Source organism: Portunus trituberculatus, chromosome 28 (genome assembly GCF_017591435.1).
Source record: "Portunus trituberculatus isolate SZX2019 chromosome 28, ASM1759143v1, whole genome shotgun sequence".
NCBI lineage: Eukaryota > Metazoa > Arthropoda > Malacostraca > Decapoda > Portunidae > Portunus > Portunus trituberculatus.
In genome coordinates, this window is record NC_059282.1 from 12,119,891 (window position 1) to 12,134,110 (window position 14,220).

The window sequence follows — 14,220 nt, forward strand, 5'->3', positions numbered from 1 at the left end:
TCACCAAATAGTCACCACAAGGAATATGGAGACTCATGTTTTTTAGGGCATTTTAAGACAGTTTGGCATGTTTTGAGGACATTCTAAGAGTTTGGCATGTTTTGAGGCCATTTTAAGACAGTTTGGTATGTTTTGAAGGCATTTTAAGACATTTTGGCATGTTTTTAAGTCATTTTAAGAGGTTGGCATGTTTTGAAGGCATTTTAAGACAGTTTGGCATATTTTAAGAGCATTTTAAGACAGTTTTGGCTACAATAACACCATTTTATTGACATTAGGAAGGGTGTATGGAGGTGACAAGATTAATGGCCACAGTCTTCACCATTTTAACCCCCACATGAGTTTGTGAAGCTGTACTAAATCACCAAATAGTCACCACAAGGAATATGGAAATGTGTCATGGTACTGAATGGGTTAAGACACCATTCATTGAAGCAATCTACAGAGGAAGATACACTCTTGATACACCCCTGACACACTGACACACACTCACCTCACTCACAAACTCCTAAAAACTCTACATTACCTTTAAGAAATAAAAAAAAGTGATTATCTCGCACTCTCACACACACACACACACACACACACACACACACAACAAGAAAAGAGGATGCATGGAAGAGGTGGAGAAGGAAAAGACGGATTAAGCAGTGGGAAAGTTACAAAAGAGCAAGAAATGAATATGTGTTGATTAGAAGAGAAGAAAGAAAGAAACAAGAAAAGGATATAATTGATAAATGTAAAGACCAACCAAGGCTTTTTTACAGACATGTGAACAACAACATCAAAAATAGAGAAAGTATTGAAAGTTTAGAAGTAAATGGAATATGCAGTGAAGATCCCAGGAAATGGCAGAGGCTATGAATGGATGCTTTCGGAAGGTATTCACAAAGGAGACTGCTTTTGACAAACCACTGGTAATGGAACAGAAAGGGATTATGAAGGAGTTTCAAGTAACTGTGGAGGAGATCAAGAACATGATGGGGAGTTTAGAAGTGAGAAAAGCTGTGGGACCTGATGGGGTATCAGGATGGATTTTAAGAGAATGCAGGAGCAACTGGCAGAAAAAGTTTGTGAAGTAATTGATGCCTCATTAAGGGAAGGTGTAGTGCCCCAAGACTGGAAAAGAGCTAACATTGTCCCAATCTATAAATCAGGTAACAAGAGAGACCCATTGAACTATAGACCAGTGTCACTTACAAGTGTGGTAGCTAAGATGTGTGAGAGGGTGGTGAAGAATAGATGGACAGACTTCTTGGAGAAAAATGACATACTTTGTGAGTGTCAATTTGGTTTTAGAAAAGGGCGTTCATGCACGACAAACCTGATATGTTACTATTCGAGGGTGATAGATGTAATACAGGAAAGAGATGGTTGGGCTGATGGAATATATCTGGATTTAAAAAAGGCCTTTGATAAGGTACCACACCGGAGACTGATCTGGAAACTTGAAATGGTAGGAGGAGTGCATGGCAGTTTACTAAAATGGATGGAAGACTTTTGGTAGGAAGAGAAATGAGAACAATAATTAAGGACAGACCATCAGAATGGGGATTGGTGGAGAGTGGAGTTCCACAGGGATCAGTGTTGGCACCAGTAATGTTCGCGGTCTACATAAATGACATGGTGGATGGGGTGTCCAGTTATGTGAGCCTATTTGCAGACGATGCAAAATTGTTAAGAAAAGTGAGATGTGACAAAGATTGCGAACTACTCCAGGAAGACTTGGACAGAATATGGAAATGGAGCTGTACATGGCAAATGGAGTTCAACACGACAAAATGCAAGAAAATAGAGTTTGGCAAGAGTGAAAGAAGAATCAGGAGTATGTACAAGATAGGAAATGAAGACATAAAACCAGTCATGAAGAAAAAGACCTTGGGGTGACAATTACCAATGACCTATCGCCAGAGAGACATATAAACAAAATAATTGAGAAGTATTGAACTTATTGAGGAACATAAGAGTGGCGTTCGTATATTTAGATGAAGAAATGATGAAGAAAATAATTACTGCAATGATAAGACCGAGGCTTGAATATGCAACAATACAGTGGGCTCGAACTTAAAGAAACACATAAGGAAACTAGAGAAAGTACAGAGGGCTGCAACAAAATGGTGCCTGACTTAAGAGATTTGACTTATGAAGACAGACTGAAAAGAATGCAACTTCCGACCCTGGAAAACAGAAGAGAAAGGGGAGACCTGATAGCAATATACAGAGTGATGATTGGCATGGAAAAATGGATAGGGAAGATCTGTGTATGTGGAATGAAAGAATGTCGAGAGGGCATGGGAAAAACTAAAATGGCCACTTATAGGAGAGATGTGAAAAAATATAGCTTCCCTCATAGAAGGGTGGAAGCATGGAATAGTTTAGACGTGGAAGTGGTCAACGCAAGGAATATTCATGATTTTAAGAAAAAGCTGGACATTAATAGATATGGAGACGGGACAACACGAGCATAGCTCTTTTCCCGTATGTTACAATTAGGTAAATACAATTAGGTAAATACACACACACACACACACACACACACACACACACACACACACACACCATTCATAGAAGCAATTTACATAATAAGATACACTCTTCATACACCCTTGACCTTCATTATTTTAACCCCTTCAGTACTGGGACACATTTTTACCTTGAGGATTGTGTATCATTAGACCATTTTATTGACATTAGCAAGGGTATATGGAGGTGACAAGATTAATGGCCACAGTCTTCACTAATTTAACCCCTTCAGTACTGGGACACATTTTTACCTTGAGATTTGTGTACCATTAGACCATTTTATTGACATTAGCAAGGGTATATGAGGTGACAAGATTAATGGCCACAGTCTTCACTAATTTAACCCCTTCAGTACTGGGACACATTTTTACCTTGAGATTTGTGTACCATTAGACCATTTTATTGACATTAGCAAGGGTACATGGAGGGCAGAAGATTAATGGCCACAGTCTTCACTATTTTAACCCCTTCAGAACTAGGAGACATTTTTACCTTGGAGATTTGTGTACCATTAGACCATTTCATTGCCATTAAGAAAGATCTATAAACAGAGAGATTAATGGCCACAGTCTTCACCATTTCAGCCCCTTTAGTACTGGGACACATTTTTACCTTGATATTTGTGTACCATTAGACCATTTTATTGACATTAGGAAGGATCTATGGAGGTCAGAAGATTAATGGCCATAATCTTCACTGTTTTAATCCCCACACAAGTTTGTGGAGGTGTATAAAATCATCAAACAGTCACCACAAGGAATATGGAAATGCATCAAGGCACTCAAGGGCTTAAGTGTGTTTCTTATGGTTCTAGAGGCAGAATGACAAGACTTCTACAATATTAACTGGAGAAACACTCTTGAAAACCCACCAGTCATCTCCGCGGCCTTGGAAAATAGTCATAGTGAGAGAATAAAGCATTTTTAAGTGTGTTTCTTATGGTTCTAGAGGCAGAGTGGCAAGATTTCTACAATATTAACTGGAGAAGCACTCTTGAAAACACCACCAGTCATCTCTATGGCCTTGGAAAACTGTCGTATTGAAAGAATAAAGCTTTTTGAGGAATGTTTTTATAGTTCTAAAGGCAGAATGACAAGATTTCTATAACATTAACTGGAGAAACAGTCTTGAAAATCCCACCAGTCATTTCTGTGGCCTTGGAAAACAGTCATGGTGAGAGAATAAAGCATTCTTAATAGTGTTTTTATGGTTCCAGAGGCAGAGTGGCAAGATTTCTACATTATTAACTGGAAAAACACTCTTGAAAACCCTGCCAGTGATCTTTGTGGCCTTGGAAGGCATGTTGTTGAGACAGCAAAGTGTTTGTGAATACAGGCCTTTGTCTAACACACAAGCAGCAACATTTACTTCCATGCACATTCTTCATTCCCTCTGAGCTCAGTAAGTGAAGGAGTGAGTGAGTGCTGAGTGAATCTTAACAAGCACACTGCATCTTTGTCCTGAGAATCCAACACTTGCTTCACAAACTCATGTGGAGGATTAAAATAGTGAAGACTGTGCCCATTAATATTGTCACCTCCATACACCCTTCCTAATGTCAATAAAAGGGTATTACCATAGCCAAACTGTCTTCAAATGCCCTCAAAAACATGCCAAACTGTCTTAAAAAATGCCCTAAAAAAAACATGAGTCTCCCTATTCCTTGTGGTTACTTTTGGTGATTTTATACAGCTTCACAAACTCATGTGGGGGATTAAAATAATGAAGACTGTGCCCATTAATCTCATGACCTCCATACACCCTTCCTAATGTCAATAAAATGGTATTATCACAGCCAAACTTTCTTCAAATGCCATAAAAACATGCCAAATGTCTTAAAATACCATAAAAACATGCCAAACTTGTCTTAAAATGTCCTTAAAAAAAAAACATACCAAACTGCTAATCTATCCTAACTGTTCTTCATGGCTCCAGGTGTTGTCTTGTACTCTGGGTGTTGCTGATGGCTGTAGGTGTTGTAGAAAGCTTGTGTTGTGTTGTGGCTTGGCTTGGCTTGGCTTGGCTTGGAGGTGCAGTGTTCCCGCAGCAGTGTCTCCTTCACAGCATTCAGGGACTCTTGGCTTGACTTTCCTGTAATGAGAGGTGCACTGTTTACATTGAGTCACCTTCACTATGTTGTAAACTGAACTGAATGCAACTCAGCCAAACCTAACTGAACTCAACCTAACCAAACTTAACTAAACTGAACCAAAATGAACCTAACCCAAAACATCCCAGCATAACTCAACCCAACCCAACCCAAGCTAACCCAAAACAACCCAGCATAACCCAACTCAACCCAACCCATCCGACCATCTGGCTAATAATAGGAACACGACAATAACAATGGCAATAGTAATGGGGAGAGAGAGAGAGAGAGAGAGAGAGAGAGAGAGAGAGAGAGAGAGAGAGAGAGAGAGAGAGAGAGAGAGAGAGAGAGAGAGAGAGAGAGAGAGAGAGAGAGAGAGAGAGAGAGAGAGAGAGAGAGAGAGAGAGAGAGAGCCTGAACAAGTTCCATCTGAGCACCATCTGGATCGCGATGCCTCGTCACCATTGAGCACCGTTCTCGTGCTCCGTGTGGTGACTTTTAGAGGATGACGCAGCCCTGCCAGATGTGGTACTCTTTGCACCTAGTGTTCCATAAGGCACAGGTGCAAAGAGTATCACATCTGGCAGGGCTGCGTCATCCTCTAAGAGTCACCACACGGAGCACGAGAACGGTGCTCAATGGTGGTGACGCTGTAGAGGTGCCGCGATCCCACAGGTGTCAGCATCAACGCACCTTCGCAGGACGCGTCTCCAGGATGTGGAACTTGTTCACGGCCGCGGTGCCTCACGTCCAGGAGATGAACACTCACAGTGTCAAACTGATGGCACATAAGTGGAGACAGACACTGCCAACTCCTCTGACACTCTTTGTGACGTGACACTCAGTGTAGTGCAGTGCGTGAATAGTGCTAGTGAAGTGAAAAGAATAGTGCTCCATTTACATGCTGACCATCTTGTATATTATCTATTTTAAGTCTTGTAAATATTGTAGAGAAATAGATTGTAGTACCCTTAGAATAGGTAGCACACGACAGTGCGCCTTTGGGTACATGTTCCTTTTTATTAAGTTATGTTTAAATAAAAAAAAATAAAAAAAGAGAGAGAGAGAGAGAGAGAGAGAGAGAGAGAGAGAGAGAGAGAGAGAGAGAGAGAGAGAGAGAGAGAGAGAGAGAGAGAGAGAGAGAGAGAGAGAGAGAGAGAGAGTTAACTTTATAAAATGACAATATTTATTCTTATTTTACCTTTTTCTTTTTTTACTCTTCATTCATTCTTTCTTCTTTTTCTTCTTCATCTTCTTCTTCTTATCTTCCTGTACCTCTTCCTCCTCCTCTTTGGCTGTTCTCTCTCCCTCCATATCTTGACACAATCTGAAATAAATGAAGCTGTATTAGTACACTCAAACTTCACCCACATCATTATTATAGTTTATTGACTATCAACATCCCTTACAAACTTACACTTAATTACATACGATTGGTGCATAAGATAATGACAATTAATTCCTCATCTATGCCCATAAAACTTCATATTTCAATAAACAATGCATCACTCTTACCAGTTAACCAAAAGAAAGAAAAGGAACTCAATTATTTACGTCAAAAATCAATAAAGCACTATTTTTCAACTGATAAAACTGGAAAAAAAAAAAAAATAATAAAAAAAAAAAAAAAATCCTATAAGAAACACTAATCTTGAAATAAACAGTAACAATTAACAGCCACACACCAATAATATACTGGTACACCTCGCCTACACCTTCCAATCCATACCATTGTAATGTTAATGAAAAAAAAAAAAAAAAAAAAAAAAAAAATGCCCTGTTTCTCTCAATTCCAAATTAGACTTAAGAAAATATTAAGAATTATGGTATTATTTTATTTATTTATTTATCTTTGATTTATTTACACCATGTTGGGTTTTTCACGGGAATTTATGGGCTAAAGGGGCTACTTTCTGTGGCACCTCCTATCTCAAAGCCCACCCACTAGGAAACCGTCGCCCCGAGTGAAGAAGCCCAACCTACACTCGGCCCGTGGACAGGATTCGAACCTGTGTGCCTGGAGACCCCTCGGACCCCAAAGCACGCATGGTTCAACAGATTCATAAATGGAAAAAATTAGGCAAAAAGAAACAATAGAAAGGTTAAAAGGAGAGAAGGGGATGGTGGAAGACCCAAAAAGTATGGCAGAACTATTGAATAATAAATTCCAGGAGGTCTTTACTAAGGAATCCAAATTTGAAAGGCCACAGGGTAATAGAAAGACAGTCTATATGAAAGAGATTAAAGTAACCAAGCTTGAAATAAAAGAGTTAATGAAGGAACTGGATGAAGAGAAGGCAATGGGACCGGATGAAGTCTCAGGCAGAATACTGAAAGAATGTAGGGAAGAACTAGCAAGTCCTATATACAACAGTAGAATGGAAAAGAGCTGAGGTGGTTCCCATATATAAGAGCGGAAGGAAGGAAGAATCTCTAAATTACAGACCAGTATCATTAACTAGTGTAATTATGTAAGATGTGTGAAAGAGTAATAAAGAAACAATGGATCGAGTTCCTTGAAGACAACAAATTACTATAAAATAGCCAATTTGGCTTTAGAAAAGGTCGGTCGTGTAACTAATTTATTGAGTTTCTACTCTAGAATAGTTGATAAGGTACAAGAGAGAGAGGATGGGTTGATTGTATTTACTTTGATTTAAAAAAGGCATTTGAAAAAGTGCCACATGCAAGGTTACTGTGGAAATTAGAGAAGAAGGGTGGTTTAAAAGCAAACACATTGAGATGGATGGAAAATTATTAGAGGGGGAGAGAAATAAGAACGGTAGTCAAAGATATGAAGTCCAAGTAGAGAGCAGTAGAAAGAGGAGTGCCACAGGGGTCAGTATTGGCGCCAATACAATGTATAACTTTAACCCCTTCCATATCTTGACGCATTTTCATGTTCATTTAGCTTACTAGCTACTTGGCGATTTTACACACATTCAGAACACTTATTGGTGGGGGATTAAAATAGTGAAGACTATGGCCATTAATCTTGTAACCTCCATACACACTTCTTAATGTCAATAAAATGGTAATCACACCCAAAGCTGGTGGTAAACATGCATCTCAGTATTGAAGGGATTAAGATGAAGTTGAATAATTTTTGGGATAACAGAGACAGCATGAACACAGCTCCCCCTCCTGTATGCCGCAACTAGATCAATACAACTAGGTAAATACAAGGTACATACAACTAGGGAAATGCACAAACTAACAACCCCTCACCGCATGAAGGGGACATCAAGATATTTTCAATCTTGGCGTTGGGCATGGCAAATCCAAACTTGGTGCCTCACTGGTACACCAAGTTGAACTCCACGTACCTCCCTCAACGCAGCAGTCGCCAACACCGCTCTGCCTCCGACACAGCATTGTTCTTGTGATTCTTGACTGATGGAGGAGAGTTATGGGTGAGTGAGGTGGCAGAGGTGAGTGGGAGAGAAGGTGAAGGGGTAAGAAGCAGGTTAATCTCCCTTACAATACTGTAGGTTAGGTTAATGGTTATGAGTTATGGGTGAGTGAGGTAGTATGAAGAGGTGGCAGAGGTGAGTGGGAGAGAAGGTGAGGGGGAAACAAGCAAGTTAGTCTCCCTTACAATATTGTAGGTTAGGTTAATGGTTATGAGTTATGGGTGAGTGAGGTGGCAGAGGTGAGTGGGAGAGAAGGTGAGGGGGAAACAAGCAGGTTAGTCTCCCTTACAATATTGTAGGTTAGGTTAATGGTTATGAGTTATGGGTGTGAGACAGCTGTTTTTATGGGGCAAAGTGTTCACAGCTTATGGTTAATTCTATCTCTGTATTACTCAGTAATTATGGTTATGGGTGAGTGAGAGGTCATTTTATGGGGTATGGGTGATTTTTATGGGATGTTGAGAATCTATGGTTAATTCTATCACAGGAATACTCAATAATTATGGGGTTATGGGTAAGAGAGATGATTTTATGGGGCAATGAAGGCCTACAGTTAATCCTATCATAGTAACACTCAATAATTGACAGCATTTATAAGAAAGTGAAGTGATATAGAATTAATAGATATTACAATTTCTACTGGCCTGGTCTTATGAGGGATGGTGTTCAGAGTTTATGGTTAATTCTATCATAGTAATATTTGATAATTGACAGCATTTAGAACAATGATATAAAATGAATAGATATTGCAATTTCTACTGGGCTGGTCTTATGAAGGATGGCATTAAGAATCAACAGTTAATGTTATCATAGTAATACTCTTTTTGTCTATGAAAGAGACACAGACAGACAGACAGAGAGAAAAAAACAAGACAGACAGAGAGAAAAAACAAGACAGACAGAGAGAAATAAAGAGAACAAAACAAGAGAGAGAGAAAAGAAAGAGAAAATAAAAACAAGACAAAGAGAAAGAGAGAAAATGGAAACAAAGACAAGGATAGAAACGAAATAAGATAGACAGAGAGAGAGAAAGAGAATAAAACAAGACAGACAAAGAAAAAAGAGGAAATGAAAAGAAACAGAGGGACACAAACAAATATAGAAAAAGCGACAAAACACACAAAAAAAAGTAAGACAAAAAAAACCCACATTGCTTCTCCCTCTCACCCTCACCACTCCTATCCACACACACCACACACCACACACACCAGTATTTCAACCCCTCCAGCACACACCAAGGCACACAGACCCCAGACACTCACCCAGGGGAAGGTAGGAAGGAATGACAGCTTCAGCACAGTCCCTCACAAACCCAAACGTCTTCTCTGGCTCTGCGTCCTAAAGATCATCAAACAACATTCCGCCAGCTCCTCGTCTCTCCCCTGAAAAGATGAGTTCAAGTTGGTTAAATTAGAGAAGGCGGCGTGACATCACAAAAGTGAAACCAGCGTGCTATTGGTCCGCTACTGTCCCTACCCCCCTTACACACAAAACATAACCAGCCACCCATTGAAAACACATGAGAACGCCCCAGTTACACTCCTTATTTTCCATACTATGTCCATTTTTTTAAGCTGCCCACCATAGATGTGACCTTAAAAGAGTCGCAATACTCGTGGCATACTGTTCCACGAAGATTTAGACGTTAAATCATACATACAAATGAGATAATAGCGTTTTTCCAGCTTTGGTGGATTTGGATGAGAGGAGGGAAGCTGTCTTTGGGGCAAATGTATGGCTGAACAAGGTCATGTACACATGTAAATATACATGTGCATGGAGATGTAAAAAAATACATAGGTATACATGTGCACTTAAATGAAGGATAAGTAAGCTGTATATCAGGTGAAAGTTGGCATGGGGTTGATTTTTCTTGGTACAGCAATTACTTAACACATGTCAAATACTCTCTCACACACACACACACACACACACACACACACACACACACACACACACACACAAAGACTAAGGTTAGTTTGATATTTCTGTTGAAAGATTAACATGATTTCTACCTCATCAATAGCAAAATCACTATAATGAATAAATTTTATCAACTGTGTAGACTTTTAAAAAGTGGCCACATAACATATATTTTCAAAAGACTCTTGTTTCAGTCACACAGGTTTTGAAGGACCCTTGATGGTTGTACTGACAGATTAACATGATGTCTATCTTATCAAACACAAAAACACTCTTACAAACAAAGTTCCTCATAAATGTGGAATTTGAAATATAGAAGCCACATAAGTTGTATTTCTAAGACTTTTGTTTCAGTAACACAGGTAAAAAAAAAAAAAAAAAAAAAAAAAGGTTTTTTGTCCTTAGATTTTTTTAGATCGCCATATCTCTCCTCTTTTGGCTCCCCCCCCCTTCCTAAATGCCTCGATTCCCCACAGTCCCCCAAACTTGCTGGGACAGGTGGAACCGTGGGAGGGTGGGATGGAGGAAAAGGGGGAGGTCCTATTCTGTACTTTTAAGGCGGTGTCACACTAGCACTTTTTCGGTCGTTTTTCATAAAATGGACAATATTTTGGGTACGGCGCCGGCCTGTCAGTGGTGTCACACACAAACGGTGTTTGGTCGTCACACAGACCAACAATGTACACAAACATGGAGGCCACGCTGCGGCAAAGATACGCTGCTCTGAACGTAATACTGTGTAGTACGAAACTTAGACGAGCTAAACAAGCCAAAAAGCGAGCATGGATGCGTTCATAGTTAGTGGCAGAACCAATGCACGTACGAGTAGAAGCAGCAGGTTGAGGAGACGCGGCAAGTCTTGTGGTCTTGGTCTTGGTATGGTCAACAAAGGCGGAAAATTTGCAGACGGAAACGATCCCTATCGTCTGACAAATTCATGCGATAAATTCATGCGGAACGTTGAAAACTAGACGGAAATCGCATTAATCGACGGAAAAAGTGCGAGTGTGACACTGCCTTTCGCCAGACCTGTCACCTATCATTCAGCTCATCCACACCATTCAAACGTTCATCCTCCAAGCTTGGCTCACTCAAGTCTACCTGGAAATTCTCCCATCCTACATCCCTCCACGGCTCCACATCCACTTTGTCCCCTTAATGTTTGCACTCTTACCTTCTCTTCCATACAGCTTACACTCCACCACCAGCATGTTATGGTCCCAGACAATGTCAAGCGTTCCACCTTCATCAATCCACATTCGGTCCACAACCTCACGCATTCTCCAATTCACTAGTATTTAGTCCATCGTTGACTACTGGTGGGCAAGTTCCGGTACCAGTACCAGTAATACCAGTACTAGCCTTAACGGTACTGTACCGGTAAACTTTTCCGTACCGGTAAATAGCCGAAACGTACTGAGCAAATTGTATACAGCGTGGAGGTGGCTCAAGGCGAGCAGTGATGGGTAAGACGGTAACATTGAGTCATTCTCACTCTCGGTACCACTCCACACTGGTACCGACTGGCTGCCCTGGCGCGTCGGCGCGGTCTCGGTAGCTCGGCGAGACGCGTCTGTACTGGTACTACTGAATGTGCCGGCATCATTTCCGGTACTACTTGACGCTTGTACCGTTTAGCGTCTGTGCCGGGACTCTGCTGCTTCGTACCGCTAAGAATGAATAATGTGTCGGCACCACTCGGCGGATCGGTGGCCGGGACGGCCACACACACACACACACAGTCTCAGCCTTATCCGAAGGTCGCTCTATGAGGTCTGAGCTTGATCCGTAATGGGGAAGGCTGGCTGGGTGACTACCGGGCGACCAAAGTGAATTACACACACACACACACGCGCGCTAAGTACCATGAAAGAAAATGACACACACACACACAGCCACTTTCCCTCCAACACCCTCCAGCTAAGAGCTGGGTGTCATTGGTTCCAGCTGGTGGGCTCCCTCATAACGAAAGATAAGGCAACACACACACACAGACACACACACAGCCACTTTCCCTCCAACACCCTCCAGCTGGGAGCTGGGTGTCAGTGGTTCCAGCTGGTGGGCTCCCTCATAACGAAAGATAAGGCAACACACACACACACACACACACACACACACACACACACACACACACACCCACACACACACACACCACCCACCACACCCTCGGGCCTGGAGCCAGGTATCGGCCTGGGTCCAGCCGGGGGTGGGGGGTCGGCCCTCCCTTGATGACGTCACATATATTCGTTACGCAAATCATTTTGAAAATGAGGATTCCCAAAAAGGCAGCTGGACACGAATGTTATAAAAATTCTGACTCGTTATCAATCGAAACTAACTTCTAAAATACAAAAACATTGCCGAGAAAAGGAATAATAAAAATAGCTCAAAAATATACTAAATAAAGTATTAGAACTTCGACTTGCTTAAACACAATTTCAAAGCCCACCAATTTCATTCAACTGAATCGATAACGTTTTTCAAAAATTATGACTATCATTTCGATATATCAAAACCTGGCAACTCGCCCTATTAGAAAAATAATATTTAAAAATGACGTTGTTTACAATATTAACAGGACTACATATCATTCTTAAAGTCCACATCTTTAACTTCTCAGGAGCCTTGCACACTTTTCTCATGATAAACCATCTTTTGAAAACACAAACACTTCGCTACAACCTCAAATAAAAAATCACAGATAGCGGAGGTAAAAATTTTAGCGTATTTTGGCCCTCCCATTCAAGTCATAAACACCCTCTACATCACCGTACTTCACTCAACTCAAGCATGGAAGACACGTAAAACACTGCGAACTATCATTAGAAACCCTTAAAAGGCACTTGTGACTCGAAATAAATGAACTGAGACAAATATAAATAATAGTGGAAGTCGAGCATCTGGGACCGGCATTTTGGGCGGGAGCTGGTGATGACGTCACAGCCTGGGGCTCGTGACGTCATGGGTAGGCCCGCTTCTTCTCACTGAGCCTCCATAGCACACAAATCAGGTAATTGCGGATATATCTCAACAACTGACATGAAAGATTAGGCCTATGGGTCCACTTTGTGACCTGTCTGGCCTGTAATGAGTGAGAGATGAGGCAGATAATGGCTGAGAGAGAGGCGGCGGGTCAGGGATCGGTTTGTTTACGTTTTCAAGATTTGAATTATTTGGTTTTTATAAGTATGTGCAGGTGTTAGTTAACTGATATGCTGTCCTGGAGGTTACCAACGTTAGGTTATGACATGGCACCACCGTGAAATGATGAGTTACACCAATATATTACTTATGTTAGCCAAAGACTACTCGGCGGCGGCTGTCCGTGTCACTAGCAGGCACCCACACTCCACTGTCCACTTTGTGTCCTCAACCATGTTTAAATAGTTAACCTCTGATTACTGAGAGGCTACTCACACAATATTCTCTTCGCTACTATAAATATCACTATTATCGGTATCTTCATCTCCACCACTCACTGTCCCTCACGGTCAGCGCCTTGTCCTGTGCAGCGCGGCTCACGGACAGGTGGGCAAGTTCCGGTACCAGTACCGGTAATACAGGTACCAGCCTTAACGGTAGTGTACCAGTAAAATTTTTCGTACCGGTAAGTAGCCGAAACGGTACTGAGCAAATTGTATACAGCGTGGAGGTGGCTCAAGGCGAGCGGTGATGGGTAAGACGGTAACATTGAGTCATTCTCACTCTTGGTACCACTCCACACTGGTACCGACTGGCTGCCCTGGCGCGTCGGCGCGGTCTCGGTAGCTCGGCGAGACGCGTCTGTACTGGTACGACTGAATGTGCCGGCATCATTTCCGGTACCGCTTGACGCTTGTACCGTCTAGCGTCTGTGCCGGGACTCTGCTGCTTCCTACCGCTAAGAATGAATAATGTGTCGGCACCACTCGGCGGATCGGTGGCCGGGACGGGTGGCGGTCTGGCGGACTGGCGTCTGGCGGTGCAGTAACACTGCAGTTGGCCGGCATTTTACCATTGCATTTCTACTTCTACTACTACTACTATTACTGCTACTTCTATTACTACTACTACTGCTGCTGCTGCTGCTGCTGCTGCTGCTGCTGCTACTACTACTACTACTACTACTACTACTACTACTACTACTACTACTACTACTACTACTACTACTACTACTGCTATTACTACTACTACTACTACTACTACTACTACTACTACTACTACTACTACTACTACTACTACTACTACTACTACTACTACTACTACACATAGGATTAAGTGTACGAATAT

The 14,220-nt window shown here is 41.6% G+C and overlaps 1 long non-coding RNA gene across 6 annotated transcripts; it reads right to left on the bottom strand.

Moving 5' to 3' along the window:
- Positions 1-4,429: 4,429 nt before the first annotated feature.
- LOC123510109 lies at positions 4,430-11,368 on the bottom strand. 6 transcript variants are annotated; one of them, XR_006676390.1, is made up of 5 exons: positions 11,345-11,368; positions 9,288-9,407; positions 7,841-8,005; positions 5,814-5,939; positions 4,430-4,614 (listed from the first exon to the last, which is right to left on the bottom strand). It is a non-coding gene; the product is annotated as an uncharacterized LOC123510109 (long non-coding RNA). The 6 variants fall into 6 exon arrangements; XR_006676385.1 differs by lacking the exon at positions 11,345-11,368 and adding an exon at positions 11,123-11,333; XR_006676386.1 differs by lacking the exon at positions 11,345-11,368 and adding an exon at positions 10,772-10,827.
- Positions 11,369-14,220: the final 2,852 nt, after the last annotated feature.